Below are 25,014 nucleotides of genomic sequence, written 5' to 3' on the forward strand. Positions count from 1 at the left end.
ACGTTGCATCTCTTTGAAAGTAAGTTATATTTCAAACACCCAGTTTGTACAAAATCAGAAAATAATTACTACAGTCAAACAAGTATAACATTTATCAAAGTTTAATTTATTCTGTAGAATAGATAAAACATCACAGAGTAGATGCTGCATAAAAAATGTATTGATTTTTTAAGCTACTAATGTTGAGTAATTTTTTTAAACAAAAGTATTTGGTTTGAATGGAGGGGGATGCTGTGAACAGGGTTGGAGGGAGGACAACACTGGTGGTGGGAATACCCCTGATTCAATGTCTCTATGCACCTTAAATATTACTGTGAAAGACTTGTAATTCACGTTGGTCACAATAAAAATTATTAAAAAAAGAATATGTAAGATACATATCATACTTTAGGAAGAAGATGTCTTAATAAATATGCAAAGAATAAAATAAAAAATATTTGGTTTGAGTAACACTCTTCCCCCATTATTAAAATTATTTTCTATAAGGCTCCTTTACATTTTTTCAGGTTGATATTGAAAGTTCTATTCAAACACATCATTGTGAATACAAAATGTTTACTCTTTTAAACATATTCTATTAACATATTAACATTAAAAACCATATTATTTTTTATAAACATGTATTTTTAAAGTGTAAAAAATTGTCTTTTTTAATTTATTATATTTTTACTTCTCTTGTTAAACATTTATTGAGAAAATGGTGGTTTGATTCAGTAGCAAAATGGATACTTTGCATGAGGCGTGAGTTTGAGCCTGGTCACACAATAACAAAAACATCTATTGAATATCTACTTTGTGCTTGACATTAAGCTGGTCACTTCAATGAAGAAAATGTATGCAAAACAATAAGAGGAGGTGTGTGGCTTATTTGGGACCAATGTACAACATGGAAGGTGACCTAAGTACCACTTGGAATTATTTTTTTAAATATAGAAATTCAGGATAGAAAGATGTTATGATGTGGGTGAGGTGTTTGCTGCTGACCTGAAGATCCCTGACTTCACTGAATGCAGGAGTAAGCCCTGAACAATACTGCATAGGGCCCAGGAATCAAAAATAAATCATTAAAATCATGAAATACTTTATATTTAACTTAATTTGTTTGATATTACCACTTTTATTTTAATAATTACTTTATCTAAGCACTGTGATTACAAAACTTGATTGAGTTTTAGTCATACAATGTATACCACCCTTCATCAGTGCACATTTCGTACCACCAATGTCCCTGCCTGAGCTCTGGGGCTGACAATTTACTTCTCTCTATATCTCTCTGTCTCTCTCTCTCTTATCCCTTTTTCCCTTTTCGATACTGTGATTTGCACTATTATTAATGAAGGAGTACCAAGCATTTCACATCCTTTCAGCACCCAGTTTTTGTCCAGAGTGATCATTTCCAACTATTGTCATATTGGATATTCTCTACCCTAACTGCACTTATAGGACTTTGTGGCACTCTTCCTACCTTATTATTTTATACCCCTAATCTGTGGTAAATTATTTAGTACTTGTCCTTCTCTCTTAGATTCACTTCATTCAATATGCTACATGTAGCAGAAAACTGCAATATTTTATATTTTAATTTATTTAAAGAAAATGTATCACAAATTTGATATAGCTAATTATTATACATTTGTTTCAAGATAGTAAAACACAAAATTATTAAATAAATAGAAAGAAAGTAGAAAGAAAAACTAAAATTTGGAAGAAAAAAGAAAGAAGAAAAAAGTCAGTATCAAGTATATTTGTGGAAATTATTGTATCTTAAATAAACACATTAAAACAACAGCAGGTTAGTAAGTTCCTTTTTTTAAATAAGAGATAAAAATTACAATAAAAAGGTGTGTTTGGCAGTTGTTGTTTGCATAGGCACAGCAAAATATGGGAGAAATAGAAAGGAAAAACCTTTGGCCTAAATACAGGGAGACCTTACTTATAAAGTATTCTGCATAAGACCAACTCCAGGCTCTAGGCATACTAGGTTGTCCAATCCTAGTGTCATACTCTGTGGTCCCAGTGAAAACTCTTCACAATCATGATTGTTGCTGTCGGGTTTCTGTAGTTAGAGATTCTGGTGTCTGTACAGATCCTACATTGAAGTCAGGGTGACATGGCTTCATTTCATCATTAGGTGGCAATGCAGAGAACCCTGCCCTGACAGCAGGTTGTTGTTGTTGCTGCTAAATCATCTACGTGTCATAAAAACCCTCTTTTGAGTAAGTTGATGCCAGGGCAGCAGTCGGGCCTTCCCTGGTAGAAGTTTGATTCTTGATGATGGTGTAGAAAACTGCGATTGTTTTCATATATGGTATCCATGGTTTGGGGGTGAATGGTAAATGTCTGATCTTCTGAAGCCAAGCCAAGTCATTATGACAAATGTTCAAGGGTAAGGCCCCACTGCAGTATAAAATTTGTACGTTCCTATTTCTAAGAGCTTTTTGCATGTGTAAGTATTTCCCATTTTAATGTGCCTATACAAAAAGGAACAATTCCAGAAGGTATTACTGGTATGTATGAGGGCCAAGGTAACAAGTCCAACAATCTTCATAACTGTCTCTAAACAGAGAGATATATCTACTAGAATTTATTATTAAACAGAAATAAACATAAGGAAATGGGGGAAATTGTTGCTATATCAGAAGATATTTAATAAGGGTTATGCCTAGTAAGGGAAAACATCTAAAGAAATATTCAAAGAAGATATACATTACATGTCTTTATGTCTTTTTGAAATAGTTGGGGCGGGGTTATAATCCAAAGCACAGCTTCAACCTGTGATTAGGTCTTGTGGAATCTGAAGTCATATATCAGGAAATGTCCTCGAGCAGGTTACTTCTCAGAAATCAAAACTGTTAGCAAGCAAAGGTCCACAGTGAAGGGAGATGGAGGAAAAGGGGCCCTGGAGAGCAAATCAATATCAGTAGAGTATTGGTTTCTTCTTGGGCTGAGAATCTATCTTTTCACTTTGGGAGCTGGTTGGCAGCTGACTGGGGTGGGGAGTATGTTCTGCTTCTTGAGGAGTCAAGAACTAAGGTAAAAAATAAAAGGGTTAAATGGGGGATAATAACAGATTGGGAGGGTGAGAGAGTGAAGGACTAGAAAAGTTTGCATGGTGGTAAGCAAAGGGTTATATTTGATATGGGGAAGGACAATATATAACATAGACATTATATATATTGTGATTGGACATTAGACAGACATTGGTATGGTGAACATATACACTCATACACGTACGTCAATAGCCACTTGGAATTGATCCATCGGTTACAGTTGAAAAGCTGATCCAGGTGAAATGGGATGGAACAAGTAATAAATAAAACAAAATAAAATAAATCCGGCAAGTCTGATGTAAAGGTTTTCCATTTTCTAGGCCTGTCATGGTTGGTGAGGGTAAACTTCATTGAGAAAAGACTTCATGGGTTAGATTATGTATAGAGCATTTTTAGAAAAAAATCATAATTTTTAAGACTAGAAAACTAAGTGATATGGTAATGAGCACTGTAAGTGGGGTCTACCATGAAATAGATATTATACATGTTACAGACAGATATTAGACAGACATTGGTATGGCAAACATATATACTCATGTGCATATGTCAACAGACATTGAGGTTCAATCCTTGGGTTAGAGTTGAGAAGCTGATCCAGGTTCAATGGGACAAACACTTTAAAAAAAATGAATAAATTAAAATAAATTTTAAAAAAGAAAAAAAACGAAGCAGGCTAGTATGATGTAAAGGTTTTCCATTTTCTAGAACAATCATGATTGATAATAGTAAACTTTACTGAAGAAAGGCATCATGCATTAGATTCTGTATAGAGAATTCATTTTTGTTTTGTTTTGTTTTGTTTTGTTCTTTTGAGTAACACCTGGCAGTGCTCAGTGGTTTCTCCTGGCTCTACATTCAGAAATCGCTCCTGGCAGTAGAAGGCATTAGGACTGGGCTTCCCTGCTCCTCATCCAGGAACCAGTCTCATTGTCCCCAGGGAAGGAAGATTCAGAAATGGCCAGGAGTTTATATTTTCTTTTAGCTGAGTAATATAACCTTGGAAATATGTATGTTTATATATAAAATTTAAGTATATATTTCTATATATATTCATCTTTTCTTAGACATGGGTTATTTCCTAAACTTCAGTACTGTGAATAGAGTTATGTAAACATAATGGCACAAATACCTTTTCAATATTATTTGGGGGCTTTGGGGTTGATGTCAAGAAGTGGAATTGATGAACCATATGGAGTCTTGATTCTTAAAATTTGGGTAACTCACCATATTGTTTACTATAATAGCTTAATTAAATACAATTCTCACAAACACTAAATGAGTGTTCCTTTTCCTACATATCCAATTCTGACCTAGTTGTTCTGCCTTTCACTTTTATATCACTTATTTCAACATTATAAGGTTGTATTTATTTATTTTAGATCTGTGTTTTTATCATTGTAAGTATTGAAAGCACATTTTATATACCTACTGTATATACCTATTTATATACCTATTGTTTGTATTCTTTCAAGAAGTGGCTATCTAACTCCTCTTTCCAAGTTTGAATTTGGCTAATTTTTTTCATCTTGTTGATTTTTGTGAGTGCTTTCCAAATCCTGAATATTAGCCTTTTAATTAATATATACTGATTAACTGTTTTTCCCAGTCAATGGGTATCTTTTTATTTTAGATTTTTAATAGTGAAAAAGTTTCTTAATTTGATGCCCCATCTATTTATTTTTGCTTATTAGAAAGAGACAACGGCATTAAGTAACTGATGATGTCTCAGGAGACATGAAAAATTTTGATGTTTTTCTCAATATGTTCCATAGATTGGGGATCTAATATGATCCATTTTGAATAAACTTTTCTGATGGGGCTCCAGTTTTATTTATTTTCTGTGACATACTAGCCTCCAATTTGTTGTGGAGACTCCTTTGCTCTACTTCATGCATCTGAGTTTTTCTTTTTTTTTTTTTCTTTTAATTATGACAACAAAGATGCAAAGAAAGAGGACAGGGTAAAGTTACAGTGGAAGCCCAATCACCCATAAACAGAATTTCTCGGTGGTCCCATCGATGATATCCCAGCCTTGAACTTTCAGCCAAAGAACAGTAAGAAAAACAAAACTGAACCCATGTACAATACAATTACTTTGTCCCTCAAATCCCCAGTTGTAGTACATACTATTTCTTAGCAGCACACAATATAATCTAAAGACATTAGACTTATGTAACTCCTTAAACATTGAGGGCAAAATACGTTTCTCTAGTTCCATGCACATGCTAACTAGTTTAAGTTAACCTCAAAAGTTTTAGTGGGTTGTTTTTCTTAAGGATTGGAGTCAAGGGAACATAGTAAAAAATAGTGTTAAAGTGGCATTTGTTTGCATAGGCCCACCAAAACATAAGGGACATGGAAAGACGAATTATGGTCTAAATACAAGGAGACCCTACCCCTGAAGTTTCCTGGCACAGGACTGACTCTAGGCTCCAGGCAAATTAGTTTGTCCAAATCAAGTCATCGTCTGTAGTGGCAATACACCTCCATTCCTCACATAGTCTCTGTTGTTGGTATCATGCTTCTGTATTAAAGATCCTGGAGTCTGCATATCCCATATTGCAGTCAGGATGGTGCAGAGCATCCTCTCGTTTCACCTCACACTTAAGGGGCACTAGAGAGAACCATGTCCTGTAGAGCAGGTCATTGTTGCTGTCAGGTCTTCTCAGTGTAAACGGAAGTCTCTTTTTAGGAGGTCGATGTCAGACCCTTGGTAGTGTCTTTCCTGGTAGAGGACTGTTTCAAGCTGTTGCTATAAAAGACCTTGGATGTTTCATAGATAGCTTGCCTGGTTCCGGCGTGAATGGAGGATGCCCATTCTTCTGAGGCCTGTGCCAGGTCATTATATCAATGTTCAGGGTGTAAGGTACATTGTACTGAGATTCATTAGATAAGAACTTATCTGTATGTATGGTGTTTTCCCATTTTAATGTGTCTATGCAAACAAGGATCAATGCCATGAAGCGTTATTGGTGCATCTGGAGGCAATAGGAACAAGACCAGCAATTTCCATGACATAGTTCAATCATAGGCATCAAACTGAGGGACAGTTCCAACAACAATCCTTACTGAACAGCTTACAAAGAAAAGACAAGATGAAAAGTGAATAGAAACATCATGGTAGAAGAATATATAGAGAGTTACATCAGTTAAAGAAAATACCCATAAAATATTCAAAAGATATATGTGTTCAATTTGTGTCCTAAATAGTTCTGGGATTTCTTAGATCTACTGTCTGTCTTAGGTCAGAGATGAGAACTATGTGTTACTGAAGTTAAGAAGGGTAAATCTGGGGTACTGATGGTTGGGAGGAGCAAATGATCGCGCGGGTGCGCTAGCCCCCGCGCGGTTTGCAACATGTAGACTGGTATGAATTTGCCAGTGACAGCCTGAGTATAGTTGAGCAGCTATCTGCCACCCACCAGATCAAACGCCACCCCCTAAGCCCCACTCTAGGCCAGTGTGCCGGCCCGGCCTGGGAGTGGGGAAAACCCAGGGTGCCCCGTCAGCTCCTCCCAGGAACCCAACTGGAGATCCGGAGGAATGGGGGAGAGGGGGGTCGGGTGACCCAGATCCGGGCCCCCCTACCCTAGGCCGGACCAAGAGGCCGCTGGCACATGGGGAGGCCTGCCAGCTGCCCGTCCGTGCCGGCTAAAAATCCTGCTCCAGGAAGGGAGAGAGACCCTCCCAAGCCCGAAGAACAGGGATTTGAGCCCCACCCTAGGCCAGTGTGCCCGCCCGGCCTGGGAGTGGGGAAAACCCAGGGTGCCCCGTCAGCTCCTCCCAGGAACCCAACTGGAGATCCGGAGGAATGGGGGAGAGGGGGGTCGGGTGACCCAGATCCGGGCCCCCCTACCCTAGGCTGGACCAAGAGGCCGCTGGCACATGGGGAGGCCTGCCAGCTGCCCGTCTTTGCCGGCTAAAAATCCTGCTCCAGGAAGGGAGAGAGACCCTCCCAAGCCCGAGCATCTGAGTTTTTCATTTGAAGATTAAATGTTCTCATCTGAGAGTTTGTCTCTAGTCTATCAAATATCTCCTTTGCTCTGTGATTCTGCTATAAATTCAGTATAATACATTCTTGATTGCTATATATTTATAGTATAATAGAAGGAGTTAAAAGAGTCTCTCATCTGTCTCACATATTGGGATTCTGTTAGCTATATGTGCTATTAGTCCATATAAGTTTTAGCTGTACATGACCTAAATCCTTAAAAACACTATGATAATTTTTATTAAAATGTATTAAATATGTATAGTGTGTTGCACAGGATGGCTATTTTAACCATGACTCTTTTAATTCTTCCAATTCATGATCAATGTGTTTCCACTTCTTGTGTCATTTTTGTTTTATTATTATTTAAAGTTTTCTTTGCATAAATATTTCACCTACTTTGCAATTGATTCCCAAGTACTCACTTTGAGAGGCACCAAGTTGAATACTTTTTCTTTTCTGCATCATTATTTTCATATAGAAATGTCACCAAGTTCTGTGTATTGATTTGATAGCCTGCTACCATTCTATATAGTTTTATAGTTTCTAAGAAGTTTTTGGTGAATTTAATAGGTTTTCTATGTATAATATCAAGTATTTGTTAATAGTATTGCTCTAAAATTTTTCCAGTTTGTATCACTTTAATATATCTTTATTACCTGATTGCTATGACCAGTAATTCTATTACTATGTTAAATAGAGTGTGAAGGAATCTTCGCGTGTATGTAATCTTAATAAAAAGGCTTTTTGTTTTTTAGCACTTAGCATGATTCTCTCTGTGAGTTTCTGATAATTGACTTGAGTAACTTGAAGAAAGTTTCCTATATCCAAATTTTGCTAAGCATTTTCATTATAAATGTATTTTGTATCTTGCAGTATGATTTCTCTGAATCTATTGATATGATAAAAATAATTCTGATATTTTGTTTCTTTGGTATAATGAGTCACATTTCTTAACTTACACAGATTAAACCATCCATGCATATCTAGCACAAATTTCACTAGAACATGACATTTTATTCTATTTATACATTATTGGATTCAAATACTAACACTTTCCATCTAAGTTCATCAAGCATATTGGTCTGTAATTATTTTTTAGTGATTGAGTTTTATATTAGAGTCATATTGGTCTCTTGGCAGAGTTGGGGAGAATTCCTCTACTTTTGCTTCTGAAAGAGCCTGAGGAAGATAAGTTGGTCTTAGCCATTTTGTGCAAAGACACTAATGAAAACATCTGGTCATGAATTCTGTTTTTTGAGGAAGATATTTTATTGTTGATTTGATTATTGTGTAGTTAATTTTTCTGTGAAAGTGTTTTCATTCCTCCTGATTCAGTTTGTGAAGCAATGGGATTCCACTTTTTGTTTTCAAATTTTCTAGTTTTATGTCATAGTTTAGCCACAGATTGATGTTTTGAACTTATTTGGTGTGTGTTTTAAAATTTCTCTTTTATTTCTGAAACAATTTATTAGAGTTTTATCTTTGTGAATCAAGCTAAAGATTTATTGAGCTTGTTTGTTTAGAAAAAACAAGTTCTTAAATACATTAATCTCTTGCATTTTTGTATTATTGTTTATTTATATTTCATTGATTTCTGCTCTAAGTGTATCAGTCCACTCTACCTGTTTACCTTCTTTTTGAGTTGTTTTAATCAAGTATTTATTTGAGTATTTATTTTCTTATTTCATAATAAATGCCTGCATTATAATAAACTTTCCTCTTTTAACAGATTTTGATTACATCAATTTTATTTGTTCATATCTGTTTTTGTAGTAAGTTGTTAGTTTCTAATGTTTGAATTTTTCCAAATTTTATGTTTACGTTTTATTTTTTATGTTTTATTTAGTTTTTGTTAAAAACCATTGTGATTTACAAAGTCCTTCAGAGTTGGGTTTTAGACAATGAATCAGAACCAATCCCACACCAGTGTCCATCTCCCTCCACCAATATTTCCTACGTGCATTCCAAACACTCCTCTGCCACCCAGCCTGCACCATTTTAAGTTTAGATTGTTAAAGGTTGGTATCGATTTTAGCTTGGATATCTAGTTCTGTCCTTTTTTGACACTACCAATGCATCTGAGACCACTTGGCCCCTGGCTCCCATTATTCATATTTGTTTTTTTTTCCTTCCTCTGCTCAATTTCTTTCTGTCTTCTTGCTAGATTCTGAGGCCAAGGGTTTTAGAGACAACTCTCATTTAAACCATTGCATTTCATGCAATTATTCTAAATACCATATATAAGTGATATAGTTCTGTATTTCTCCTTCTTCTAGCTTACCCCATTTAACGTATTTCCAGTTACAGCAAATGATTGCATCATTCCTTATGGCTATGTTGTATTTCATAGTATATATGTATTACATCTTTCATGGTCCACTTATGTGTTATCAGACATCAGACATCTTGGCTATTACTGTAGTGAGTGCTGCAATTAATGTAGTGTTCATACATCCTTTTGAATGAATATTTTTATTGCCTGGGTTTAGATACCCAAAAGCCAGATTGATGGGTCATTTGGCAGCTCAATTTTGAATTCACTGAGAAATATCCATACTGTTTAACATAGGAATTAGATCAGGTAGTATTCCAACCAGCAATGGAAGAGTTCCCTCTCACCAAAGTCTCTCCAACACAAATTGTTCACATTATTTTTATATGTACCACCATCATCAAAGTGAGATAATATCTATTGTTATCTTGATTTGGATTTCACTAATGATAAGTTATGATGAACAATTTTTGGGTCTGTTGGACATCTGTTGGTCTTCCTCAGAGAAGTGTCTGTTCATTTCTCCTTCATATTTTAGATGGGATTTTTAGGTTTTGTTGGAGTTGACCTTTTTGAATAATTTTTATATCCTAGATCTCAAAACTTTAATATATCGAGTGAAATTTTTTTCTATCACTGAGTTTGCTATCTTCTTACCCTATGTTTCTTTTAACATAAGAAACTTTTCAGTTTTATGTAGTCCCATTTATTCATATTTCATGCAATAGCTTTTGGATTAACATCCTATTACCTAAGACTTCTTTACGGTTTAAGTCTTGGCATGTTCTGCCCATGTTTTCCTCAATGAATTTTGTGAATTTGGATCTAATCTCAAGGTCTTTATTCCACTTTGAATTGATTTTTGTGTAAGGTATGAGATATAAATTGATCTTTAATTTTTTACATATGGTTATCCAATTGTTCCAACAACATTTATTAAAGAGACTGTCTTTATTCCATTTCAAGTTCTTGGCTCCTTTGTCAAATGTTATTTGCCCATACACTTTGGAGTTTGTCACTGGATATTATGTTTTGAGGTATTGGTCTGAAAGTCTGTTTTTTTCCAATACCATATGCTGTTTTGATCACTATGGCTTTGTAGAAAATCTTCAAATTAGGCAAACAATGCCTCCCAGTTTATTGTATTTCAATATGAACTTGGCTATTCTAGTTCTTCTATGGTTCCACACCAACTTTATAATTGATTGCTCTAAGTCCATGCCAAATGTTGGTTGAATTTTTTTTTGTTTGCTTTTGGGCCACACCCTGTGCCGCTCAGGGGTTACTCCTGGCTATGCGCTCAGAAGTTGCTCCTGGCTTCTTGGGGAACCATATGGGACGCCGGGGGATCGAACCGCGGTCCGTCCTAGGCTAGCGCAGGCAAGGCAGGCACCTTACCTCCAGCGCCACCGCCCGGCCCCTTGTGTTGGTTGAATTTGAATAGGGATGGCAAGAATAGTAGTTTAGATATTATGGTCATTTTGTTTCTCTTGATTCTTCCAAGCCATGATCATGGAATGCTATTCTATTTCTTTAGGTCTTTAATTTCTTTCTTAAGTGTTTTGACGTTTTCTTGGTATATGTCTCTCACTTCTCTTGTTAGGTTGATTCCTTGGTACTTGATAATTTTGAACAATATTTTAAATGAGATAGCTACTTTGATTTCTTTCTCCTCTGAGCTTTTATTTGTACAAAAAATGAAACTGTCTTTTGTGCTTCAACTTTGTAGCTGGCCACTTTGCTGTGTTGATTTATTATTTCTAGGAGCTTTAATGTGGAATCTTTAGGTTCTTTGATTTATATCATCATGTCATCTGCAAATAGACTTTGACTTTATTTCTTTCACTTTGGATTTTCTTTTTTATTTTGAATTCCTTTATCTTATTGCTATTGGTAGAAGTTCCAATACTGTTTTGGATAAGAGTGGAGACAGTGGACATCCTTATCTAGTCCCTGATCTTAGTAGAACTTTTTTCAGTTTTTTGTCATTAAGAATAATGATGGCTGTAGGATTTTTATAGATAGCTGTTACTATGTTGAAGAAAGTTGATTCCATATATATTTGGCTGAGGGCTTTAATCATGAATGGGTGTTGGATTTGTCAAATGCTTTCTTTGTATAGATTGAAATTATCAGGGGTTTTTATATTTCCTTTTACTGGTGTAGTGTACTTTGTTAATTGATTTGCTCATATTAAACCATCCTTGAATCCCTGGGACAAAACCCACTTTTTCATGATGTATGATCTTTTTGATGTGTCATTGGATTCTGTTTTCTCATATTTTATTAAGGATTTATGCATCAGGGCTGGAGAGATAGCACAACAGTAGGGCATTTGCCTTGCATGTGGCCGACCTGGGAGGGACATGGCTTGACTCCTAGCATTCTATATAGTCCTCCAGCCTGCCATGGGCAATTTCTGAATGAATAGCCAGGAGTGACCCCTGAATGCCACTGGGCATGGCACAAAAAACAAGTAATCAATAAATAAACTTTAAATAAAAGGATTTATGCATCAATTTTTATCAGTGAGGCTGGTCTGTAGTTTTTTTTTTTCCCCCTTGGTAGTATCTCTGTAAGCTTTGGGAATGATCATGATGTTAGCTGCTTAGAAGATATTGGGGAAGATTCAATATTTAGGAAGAGTCTAAGGATCAGTGTTATTAACTCTTCTCTGAATGTCTGCTAAAACTCATCCATAATCCCATCTGGTATTGGACTTTTATTCTTGGGTAGTTTCCTAATTACTGTTTTAATTTCCTTGTGAATTGCTTGCCTAGGTTTTCTTTCTCCTAATTCTGTTTTGGGAAATTATAATTTTTCCAGAAATCTGTCCATTACTTCTCTGTTCTCTAACTTAACAGAGTAGAGTTTTTCATAATAAGATCTCATGATGTCATGCATTTCTTGAGCTTTTGTTGTAATTTCTTCCCTTCATTTATTTTCTCAGATACAAAAAGAACTCACAACATTTGAGCTAACTAAGCCAAATCTAAATGAACTACTCAGAAATCAATTATATGAACCAAAAACTTCGTTGTAACAGCATTAACCCTTCACATTATTAAGTGCCAACAGCCCATAAAAAGGCACTGAATAGAATATAAAACCTGTACTCTGAATGAAAACAATCAATGACCTGATTTGATCATTTTCTCTATTTTTTTTCTTGTAAGTCTTGCCAACAGTTTGTCTATTTTATTTATTATTAAAACAGCTTCTGGTTTCATCAATTCTTTGTATTATTTTACTTGTTTTTATATTATTTATTTCTGCTCTGGTTTTTATTATTTGTTTTCTTCTGCTTGAATTTTGATTCCTTTGCTGTTGTTTTTCCAGATATATAAAGTTACCTTTAGGTGTTGAGGTTTTTGTTTGTTTTATTCTTTCTTTATGTAGACTTGTATTGCTAGAGTTTCCTCCTATTTACTTCTCTTGCTGTGTCCCATAGATTTTTGAAACTTCATTCTTCATTATCATTAGTCTCAAAGAATCTCTTTATTTCTTCTTTTATTTCCTCTTTGATCCAACTGTTGTTTAGTAGCATCTTCTTTAGTCTATAGGTGTTAGATTTTCTCCATATCTTGTGTTTATAATCAATATTTATCTGTTATTGTGATCTAATAGAGTGCTTGGTAAAATTCTTATATTTGTGAATTTATGTAAATTAGGCTTTGAGTCCTGAAATGTGGTCTGTCCTATATATAGAAAGTACTATGCACACTTGAGAAAAATGCATATTTAACATTTAGAGGATAAATGTCCCTATATAGATCCATTAGTCCCTGCTCTTCTAGTTTCTCTTTTAGGACTCTTTCGTTGTTGTTGGTTTTGGTTTTTGGGCCACACCTAGTGATGCTCAGGGGTTAATCTGGGCTATGCACTCAGAAATCGCTCTGGCTTGGGGGACCATATAGGACGCCAGGGGATAGAACCGCTGTCCATCCTAAATTAGCTGCTTGCAAGGCAAATGCCCTACCTCTGCGCCACAGCTCTGGCCCCAGGACACTTATGTATTTGCTAGTGTTTTGCCTAGTGAATCAGTCTAGTGTAAATAGTGGTTTATTGATATCTCCTACTACTATCACATTTAGTCCATATGTTCCTCTAGGTTTATGACCAAAATCCTTACATACATTACTTAATCTATATTTAATGTGCAAATGTTGATTAGAATTAATATTTCTTGGTATATTTTCTCTAATTAATAAGAAGTGTCCATCCTTGTCTCAAGATACTTTCTTGGGGTTAATGCCATTTGGTCTTATCTAAGTATGGCTGTTCCAGCTTTCTTATTTTTTGTTTTACAGTAGCTTGTATAATTGGTTTTTTTTACCCTATAGTTACCAAAAGGTGTATATTTCCCATTCTAAATATTGTAAAATGAATGTTCAGGATAAAATTATTCCCAAATGTGACTTCGTAGGAAAGAAATTACCTCTAGCATTGGAACTAGGAGCAAATCATTCCAATAGTTCCTTCACCAAAGCAAAAAATGGTTACTGATGTCCTTCACATTCCTGGTTTGATTTTTAGGTCAGGGAAGTCTTTTCATATTTTTTAGTTTATGTTATTTTTTTTTTTGGTTTTTAGGGCCACACCCATTTGATGCTCAGGGGTTACTCCTGGCTAAGCACTCAGAAATTGCCCCTGGCTTGGGGGGAACACATGGGATGCCGAGGGTTCAAACCGTGGTCCTTCTTTGGCTAGCGCTTGCAAGGCAGACACCTTACCTCTAGCGCCACCTCACCAGTCCCAGTTTATGTTATATTTTTGTTCGAATCAGATAGTGCATAACTTTAAAATTAAATTTTATTCATAGTAAAATATATAAAGGTGTATACTAATATGCTTCCTTAGAAGAATATATTATTGGGGCTGGAGCAATAGCACAGACGTAGGGCATTTGCCTTACATGCTGCTGACCAGATGGAGCTGGGTTCGATCCCTAGAATCTCCATATGATCCCCAGAGTCTGCCAGGAGTGATTTTTGAGAACAGGGCAGCCAAGAATAACTCCTGAGTGCTGCTTTATGTGGTTCAAAACAAAACAGAAGAAATATATATTCTTAAAGCAATATATATTCTATTCACTCTTAACAGTTCAAAATTTTTTTTGTATTTTATGTTTTTAATAGAAAAAACATGCGTTTGCTAGTAAATTTTAATATAGCATTAAATGAATAATGCATATATAAAATTGTGTTTTAGAGATCTCCACTGAAAATGTAGGCTTAAGCTTCAAAACCAGGACACTAGAGAGACTAGAGAGACTCAGGTCAGGAAGCAAACACTGGAAGGCTGGGAGCAGGAAATAATCCTCACACACTGAAGGGGATAAAGTGGGTTCAGAAATTTCAACACACAAGCCTTCTGCTTCTCAGAAGCAGGTATCCAGAGAGAAAAGCCAGAATTACAAGAGAGCTTTTTCCTGAGACCGGGATCTTTCATTATGAAGAACCAGACTACACCCTGAGCTGGAGAACAAGTGGTATACACACCAATCCAAGGTGCTACATTCAAAGATGTTTCCAACCAATGAGTAACAAGGCATATACTGGGTAGGATGGCATCTGGTTAATCGAACATTTCACAGATTCAAAGACACATCAGTACATACCTTATTGTCCCATCAGTACATGGGAGAGTAGGGCATAAGAAAATTTACTTCAGAACTCATAAAATGTTCATTCCATAATTTTATGTTTAAATCATCTAATTCTGAAAAACAGTATTTGATCTGGCATAAGAAGTATTTCCTTTGTTGGTCTATATCTTAGAGAGTTCTTATTAATTTAGTGTGTACCCAGATTTATTTTATAAAGGCTAATAAAAATATTTTAAAATATTTAGGGTATGTTATATTTGAAACTGCTGGCCTGGGTATTCTCAAGCCTGTGATAAACCTTGCCATTTGTTTAATCTTTTCCCTACTTACAGCTGACACACAGCATGCTCTGCTCTTTGTATTTCTAATTTTTGTGAATTCTTTGATCAAAATCTGATGATATAAAAATCAAAACAATAGGATCATTGGCAGTGTCAGCTAAATGAGTTCAAGAAATTGTTTAAAGCACTGTCACAATTGAGAAAATGATTCCTTTCCTTAAAATTAAATTTAAATTCTAGCTGTAAGGGACAGATAGTTAAATGCAACTTTATTCTCTGTGAGGGCTCACTTTCACAGTTTAATGGATAATAATTCTCTACAAACTTCCTAAAACCCAGAGACCCATGAATAAAACAAGGATTATCTTATTCAATGTATGCAGAATTTCTTCCTCTATAGTAGGATAAAAGATATTTATCTTTTTCTCTTTATGACACATATAAGTAGATGTTTAAATGACATAAGCGTGGGCTTCAATCACTATTGAACCTTCATTTTTTTAAAGAAAGCAAAACAATCAAAATAAGACATTCAATTTTATATGAATACTTGTCATATAATATAAAAGAGTTGACTAAAGACATTGTAAATTTACTATATTCAAAGATGAAATAAGACCAAGTGTGGAATACTTGATATATTACCTGCCAGGTTATTAAGAGAATTGCTTAAGGTTACATTTGTAAATGTTCTTTGATAACTACTTATATTAACTCAAACTTATATACCTATGTAGAGAATGTGTATAGTTACTACAAAGATGAGGGACCAGGAATATGGTTCTGCAGGCAATCATATTCTTCTTATAGTTAAGACACTGGGTTAGCACCACAATGTCAAATAAATAAATTGACAGACTCAAATTATCCCATTGTTTGTTTTCTGGGGTAATTCATTTCATGAGATTCACAAAGAGCAAGTAAAAGTATATGGATTATTGTTTTTCAAAGGGCCTCTTCTAGATAGCTGGCTTTTCTCTTTTCAGACCACTCATCCTTCAGCTGGGAACATTGTTGCTTTAGCAAACAGCGATGACTGGTGACTTATCTCAAACACTCCAGATTATCTAACTCAACCAAGGTCACTTTTGCTTTCCTTCTCCTAAGAACATATGACCATATCTAAGTTTTGCTTGTCACAACAGGAGTGAGTATACTATTAATAGTGAGTGAATAAAGGCTAGAGAGGCTGTAAAGCATCCCTGGTGCACAATCTAATCCTTCTATCTCAACCACAATGATTAGATTCTAAATGTTAATTGTGAAACACTGAGATCTGATCTAAGGTAATGCTGAGCAATTGTGAAATGATCCAATTGTTCTTGTTTATACTCTTGTTTAAACCCATAGTAACTGGCCAATTTCAATAAAACTTTAATAAGCAAACATTTTATTTTTGGCTCACTTATATCATTATATCATATTATCTGAATAGAGGAATGTATGTTTCTTTTATTGAATATTTTTTAGAACTTTTCAGGAGAATTGCATCAACTGAGCATTGACTATTAGAATTGAATATTAGATTAAGTGATAGCCAAATAGAGTTCTTGATGCAATAAATATCTCCAATTTTTTTTATTTTAAATCTCTGCTAATTCCTCACCTTTGGTTTTTACTTAGGGTGATTTTTTTTTAATGAATTTAGGTAAAAGATTTCTTATGTTGGGGTGAACCATTCTAGTTTATGTTAATGATATTTAACTAGAATATAGTCTACAAAAGTTTTGTAAGGAATTCTAATCAGATAATTGACAACAAAGAAGAAAGTAAGGAATGTTGGGAGATTTTTTTTCCATCAAATGATGAGGCCGCTGCTAAATGTATGGGCAAGAGCAATCAGGAGATTTTGGACACAAATCACTTTAACACCAAGTATCAGAACTCTGGTGAATTATCATTTTTCAGCAGTTTTGAATAAAAATGTTTTCCTATAATAATAAATATAGAATAAAATCAAATGGGTCAGAGTTATATAGTCAATAATACATAAAGAGATCCCTAATTTTATTTTTATCATTTTATACATATTATATATAGTTTTACTAAATTCCATTAGAATTGAGGATACTATTTGGAAAAATGCATACAAAGATTACTGATCTTCATATGAAAATAATATTTTTCTCATTACCTTTATGACTTTCAACCTTGACAGTATAACTAATGTAGTTGGTGGTATGAGAAATCCTCAATGTAATGACATCACAATATATAATTTTTCCCTTGTGTACTCAGGAAATTCAAAGTTCTCATGCATATTTAAAGAATCAAAAGTCTAATGTGAAATGGGAATAGTATTCAAAATAAACGAACTGCATTGTTCTCTTTCACCCTCAAACCTAGTCTCTCCCCTACAGTTTTAAAGTTTGGAATTAGGTTGTCATAATAGTCTGACTTTAATTTTTAATTAATTAATGATTCAGAAAAGAAAGACTGAAATAAGAACCTTGCTGCACATTAAAAGCGTTGATATACAGTTTATTTCTTTCAGTTCTGGTGTTTGATGATGTGCTTGATGCTGTTATTTTTTGTTGCCAGCAACTTAAATACCTACTAATATACGAATACTTTCTGGCTCTAAAGGAATTGCATAGCATTGCCTACATATGTTTACCATTAACCACAGAACTGTCAGATCCTTTATTCTAGTGGAGGAATGCATGGAAATAGGCCAGAATGCAAAGAAACACAGTTTCAGTAGTGAAATTAGCAAAAGGACAACATTCCCAGAGAAGTTTTGGTTCAGTTAAGTTGTGGTAGACATCCCATTGGTAGAAAACATTGTTGTGAATAAAAAATGAGTATTGGAGAAATTAAGGGAGATGAATAGCATAGCCTCCCCAAAATATTCTTCATTTATTTTTTTCAGTAATTATAGAACTCTGGTTACCGAAAGACTACTGATTTTGAAATGGAAATGTTTTCCTCAACCAGTATTACATGTTACTGGTGAAAACAGTCACATTTTAATGAATAATAAATATTTAAATAGTTTATCTCAGTATTACAGTCACGGGACATCATTGTGACTAAATGTAATTGTTGCCATTATGTGATTATTTCTCCAAAATTGTAATTCTTCTCACTAAAAATATGTGATGAAATAGAGGAAAATATTAGAATTTAGTGTATTTAGTAAAATTTTGATAGGATTTCTTTAAAACATGGAAAATTGTAACACAACTTATTAACAGTTTATGGTGTTTCTTTAATGGGATTTAAGTTATTAAATAACACTACCAAACCAGGTTTAAACCGCATCACCCCATGTGGCCCTTGAGACTGCCAACAGTGATCCTGTTTGCAGGGTCAGGAGTAAGCAGTCCTTGGTGTGCCCCTAGGAAGACAAAAACAAATAAAAACCTATAGTCATTAGGTATATAGACATGTTCATCATCACTGGTTATAATTATCATGAAGTGCAAATCAGACAAGATGGAGTACATTTAGGTGGTGTGGCTTTTGACAAAGAAATTAGAAATCAAAATAACTATTATATATTGATGATTAAGAGAAGAAACAAGAACTGACAAGTACTGAAAGAAAGGAAACCCTAAACATTTTAAGAGTATATAAATTGATCCATCTTCCATTGATATAATACAGAGATTTCTTATGATATTAAAAAGATATCTAAGATATGCTCCATCAATACCATTATTACATAAAATAGTCAAATTTTCTACAATAGCCAAGACTTGGAAACAAGCCAAATGCCAAATTACAGAGTATGGATTACAAAGATATAAAATAGAAACAGGAAATTAGTATAGGAGTTAATATACAGACATGGCATGCAACTGATCCAGTTCTATCCCTAGCATCACGTGGTCCCCTGAGACTCACTATATGATTCCCTGGATGTTCTCAAGTACCACTATGTTGAACTGTATAAAACCTGTAGAATCTAGCTAAGCTCTTAATTGAAATCCAACTCAGTTGGCCAGAAGTTGACTAGAGTGGACCATGAGTCTCCTGAGCACCGCTTAAGAACCATACATCATATCCACAAATATATTGTATATATAAAACACTTGAACTAGGGTTTTTTGGTTTTGTTTTTTCTTTTGGACGCTAAGGGGTTACTCCTGGCTATGCACTCAGAAATTGCTCCTGGCTTGGGGGGGGGGAACATATGGGGAAACCGAGGGACTTAAAAGCAGTCTGTCCTAGTGTAGTGCTTGCAAGACAAATGCCTTACCTCTAGTGCCACTCCGGCCCCTGAACTATGATTTTTGACAACATAACTGTTAGATCTAAATCACAGGAAAATGGATCTATTAATGTATACAAGATGCAGTCAATATTACATCAAGATTTATTTAAAACTGGGCTTTCAGGGTGCTAATATATTCTATATATACACATATATAAGCATGTGTGTTTGTGTGTATAAATTTTAAATAGACAGGAGTTGGAAAATGCTATGAAAATGAGTCTTTATTCAAATTTATAAATTTTTATTTTTGTTTTGTTTTGTTTTGGGGCCACACCCGGTGACACTCAGGGGTTACTCCTGTCTATGCATGCTCAGAAATTTCTCCTGGCTTGGGGAACCATATGGGACGCTGGGGGATCTAACCGCTGTCTTTCCTAGATTGACCGCATGTAAGGCAAATGTCCTGATGCTGCATTATAGCTCGAGTCCCTAAATTTTTGTTTTGTATTTAACTATAAATCATTGCAAACTCTTAATTACAACTTTAAGAATGTTTACACTACAGAATAAAAATCAATATTTCTCCTGTTATGTTACTTACATCCCTATTGTACTTCTCCTTAAATTACCTCTATTTTTTTCTTTTTCCCCTCTGCATAGGCACAGTAACTATTGGGGATATTATAGAGGGAATTCCCTTGGCCTAGGAGATACAGGGTTTCTCCAACCCTGAAGTATACCGTCATGGGATTAACTATAGACTCCTTGCATGATCATTTACTTTCCCCATGGAAATTATCTCTATTTAAATTATTCTCCTCTTCTTGATTCACCTCTCTTTTTTTCAAAGCAAGAGACTGAATTTAGATAAGGCAAGTTATCCACTGAATTTTTGCATTGTTAAAATAATTATTTTTAGACACTATAGATTTTTAGGAGAGGCAGGAGGAGAAATTGGAGCTATACTTGGTAGAACTTAGGGACGATTCCTGCATCTGACATTGCTCATGGGATCATATTTGGTTCCAGGAAATCAATTTGGGTTGGTCAAATGTAAGCCAAATACTTTACTTATTGTATATCTAAGATCATATCAATTATGATTTTTAATACTGAAGATAATATTTCAGATATGCAATGCTTCAACATCAACACACCACTAGTGTCAGAACCCCAAACTCATGTCTCAGATCTTCCCCTACTACACAAACCTTTGCTCCAGTCCTCAACGGTTATTTCTGTAGAGAAATATACATAATATGTGTCTTTCACTTATATTTTCCCTTACTACATTTCTATATATTTCACATATGAAAGACTATTGTGTACTTGTTTCTCCACTTCTGACTAACTTCCTTTAATCTGATATCCTCTAGTTCAATCCATATCTTGGAATGTTGACTAATACTTTATCTTTTCTTATAGTTAAGCAATATTCATTGTGTATATATACTATAGCATCTTTATTTAGTCATTAGGCATGTGTTTGCCACATCTTGGTTATTGTGCACAGTGCTGAAATTAATATAGGAATACTGCTATTTTGAAATAATATTTGGTGACTTTTTGAGTAAATGTCTAAAGCCCTATTACAAACAAGTTTTTTATCATGGTGCTTAAATAAAAACATTAAATAAAAAATAAAATTTATGGGTCATATGAAAGCTTGATTCTTAATTTTTTCAGAACCTCCATTCTGTTTTCTCAATCTGGGCAGACATTTCTACCAACACTGGATAAATGTTTTTTTCCTCCTATCACTACAACCATCGGCTGTTTCTACCCCTATGATGGAGTATTATGGTGCCTACCATTATAGGTCCCTACCTATAATAGGTCCTACCTATTGAAGATTACATTTTCATAAATCTTTGGACATCTTTATATTTTGCTTGAGGAAACCTGTGATCAGCCATTCTTCCCATTTATGGGGTTTTACTATTATTATTATGTTTACATAAATAAATCAATATAAATCATTATATCAATTTAATAAAAGTTGAAAGTTATATGATCATATAAATAGTGTATAAAAATTGACAAGATCCAAACACATTAGTATTATTTTTGCTTTTATTTGTGAGGGACACACCCTGTGACACTCAGGGATTACTTATGGCTATGCACTCAGAAATTGCTCCTGACTCGAGAAACCATATGGGACACTGGATTGAACCAAGGTCAGTCCTAGATCGACCATGTGCAAGGCAAATGCCCAGTGTTATCTCTCTGGCACCCATATTAGTATTTTTAAAGTCTCAATTGGAAATATAAGTAACTTTTCTCAATAAATCATTTTCCTTACATTCACAATTAAGATCATACTCAATGGTGAAAAATGGAAAAATTTCTATTCAGAGTAAATAAAGAACAAGTATGTTCATTCTCACCAAGATTGTCCAATATTGGAAGTCTTTGTAACAACAAATAGAAAAGGAAGACATTAAGTGATCCATATTAGAAAGGAAGGTACAAAAACTTCACTACTCTCATTATTTGCAGATAACATAATATTGTATTTAGAAAATTTTGAAAACTACAAAAAATCTGAATCATAGCATTTCTCTTTGGAAACAATGAAGTTAAAGAGAAAAACAGAGTTAATCCAGTATTAATTGGTTCACTGCATACGGTACCTTGGAATCAACTTCACAAAGGAAGTAAAATTTTGTATGAATAAGACTTAAACTTTGTGATAATATAATTAAGGCAAATTATCAGGACAAAATATAATTTAAAACTCATACTTCAATTCATCAGTATCTAGATGTATAAACTGGAGCAAGGAAACATGCACAGATAGTGCTAGAAAATCTATTTAACCCCTGCAAAATAAATAATTACCTGACTCTCTGTTTCACACTATGATACATGCAATGTTAATTCAAAATGAATTAAAGACCTCAATAATAGACCTGAATCTACATCTAGATAAATGTGGAGAGAATCTTATAAGACATTGACTCTGAAGTATATGTATATATGTATATGACTGGTATTGAAGCAACTAGAAGAGTAAAAAAAGAAACAAATAATGGGATTACTCTGGTCAAGAAAGGAGATAAAGTGATAGGCATGATACACTTAAACAAAACATAATGCAGTGTCTAAAGCAGGTTGGGGAGAGATGCCATCCACAGAGGTAAGCAGGGGGAGGAGGGGAGGAAAACTGGGGACATAGTTTGTGGGAAATGTTCACTGGTGAATGGTATTGTACAATTATGAGCAATGTTATATCTGTGGGAAAAATTTTTATTATGAAAAACATGTAACCACCGTGTTTAAATTAAGTGATAAAGTTCAATAAAACTTAAAATCAATGGGAATACATCAAATTAAATAGCTTCTACATCAAATTAGTAGCAAAGTTATGACTTGAATAAGAGATTTGCGAATTACTGCAAAAACTATTCACTCCTCATACATTGGACAAAATATAGAAAGCATTAACAAAATTTATTGGTGCACTTAAATACAAACAATAAAATAGATATTTAAATAGCAATCCCTGAATGCGGAGCCATGGCTAACCCCTGAACATTGCAGGTATGGTTTTCACTAAAAAAATAAATAAATAAAAACAACCCAATCATTCCACTTAACTCTTCTATCTACTTCCTCTCCGTTAAACATCATGTAAGTGTCATGTCATGCAACTTCTTTCTCTTTATTTTTCCCCACTAGATCTGTTTCAAACCTTCGAAGCTATAAACTGATGTCATAATCTTCAGAGAAAAGGTACAGAGATCTGCACACACACACACACACACACACACACACACACACACACACACACTGATGAGAATAGGGAAGAGTCATCTTCTAAGTCTTCCACAGGGAAACAAAAATAGTAAAGAAATTCCTGTTAAGAGTATTCCAGTCCCGTCTGAATGAGAAACAGGAAGAATGTTTAGATGCAGATCAACCATAAGGAATTGCCTGTCACTTTCCTAGCCCTCTGTATTAAATCAGTGACTCTTGTCAACATAACATAGTCATTTGAGATGATCAGTTCTCACACCCCATATTCCAGTATGGGGGAAAGGAGAACAGCATGAATGTCTCTAACGGGAGAAATCCCTTCTCCAAAATGTTAGCTTTCACTGCAGACCTCCTAAGGTTGGATATGGATATGATTAGGGTCTACAATAAGTGACATTTGTTTGCTCTGACCTTTGGGTAATGTGGCATTTCTTTCTATGGGGCAGATGCTAGAAAGGTGTTTATTGTGGGTTGACAGGGGTCTTGGTGGGTGGTGAGGTGTGAGTCAAAATTTGACTATGCATTTTGCCATTTTTTTCTACAGCTGTTTCTCAGATGTTTGTAGGCAGGCATGTCATTAAATCAAGAAATACTAAATCTAAGTTTCTTTTGTTGAGGCAAGGAAAAATGATCACTTAAAAAGTTGGCCCTTCTCTGAGTTGAATGGCACTGTTGTTCCATGGCCAGATTAGAAATTAGAAATTGCATGTAATTCTAGGATAAATTTGTTATTTTAAGGAAAAATCAATGGTTATTTTAAAATAAACACTCCAATGAAATCCTGGACTAAGGTAGTGGTGGAAAGTGAAAAATTTTACAAAGTACAAGGTAATACTGGTCTATAATACAGTCTTTATTTTTACAATATACCTTCTTTCTAACCTAGTCAAGATACTGATTCTGGCTGGTAATATTTCCTGTATTAGATAGAGGTACCTTCATAATTTTCATATTATTATTTAATATATGATGAAATAATATATACAGGATGCTAATTTAGTAAAATTAAAAATAAAGATACCTTGAAGAATATTCAACTTTCTTTCAGAATTACATAAAATATAATAACTATGATTGGTAAGAAAAAGAAAAACCAAAGCACTGTTGGAAAATTATCATTAATTTTTCCTACTTAAAGACAAGGAAACTAAAAAAAAATAAGGTTATTTTGTTTTTGTTTAAAACTTGCAGGAATATTTTTAAGTTAAAACAATCCTCTAACTTTAATTTAAAAAATCTAACTGAATACTTTACAAGTGTTTGGGAAGAATCCTAAATAATTGATTCACTTTATTGGTGAATAAAAGGAAAGTTTTAATGACAGAATAAAACTAAAAATCTAAAGCTTAACTATTGTTTAGAGGTTTTCCCTGCTTTATGTTAAAACTGCTTTAAAATAACTTGTATTAACAGATGCTTACTTTGACCTCCACTTGTTTGTGGTTATATGGAATTTACACACCTTCCCAAAGAGGTTTATCTTCAAAAAAATTTGTTGTACATTGTTAAGAGAACCAAAACTTCCATTTAGTTCAGGTAAAATTCTTAAACCTTAATAGATATTATAATACAAAAAATAAGTGTTTTTTCTACAGTTTTTACTTAAAGCTACAACAATAAAATTTAAAAATGTACCTGTCTTGGGAGGCAGAATTGAAGTTAGGAGGGAAACATGGGACACTGGTGAAGGTTGAGTGAGGTAATCTCAGCCCAAGACATACCACTGGGTGTTTCAGTCATGACTGACTGCATGATAGTTCTTAAACACAAAAGCTTTATTTAGAGTACAAATAATTGCAGATAAAAAATAGAAAAAGGCCATGTTCACACTAGGCCAGCTAGTTTGACTCATTCTTTTTGTAAAAGAAATGTTAACCAAGCAATA

The sequence above is a fragment of the Suncus etruscus genome, chromosome 4 (genome assembly GCF_024139225.1).
Source record: "Suncus etruscus isolate mSunEtr1 chromosome 4, mSunEtr1.pri.cur, whole genome shotgun sequence".
NCBI lineage: Eukaryota > Metazoa > Chordata > Mammalia > Eulipotyphla > Soricidae > Suncus > Suncus etruscus.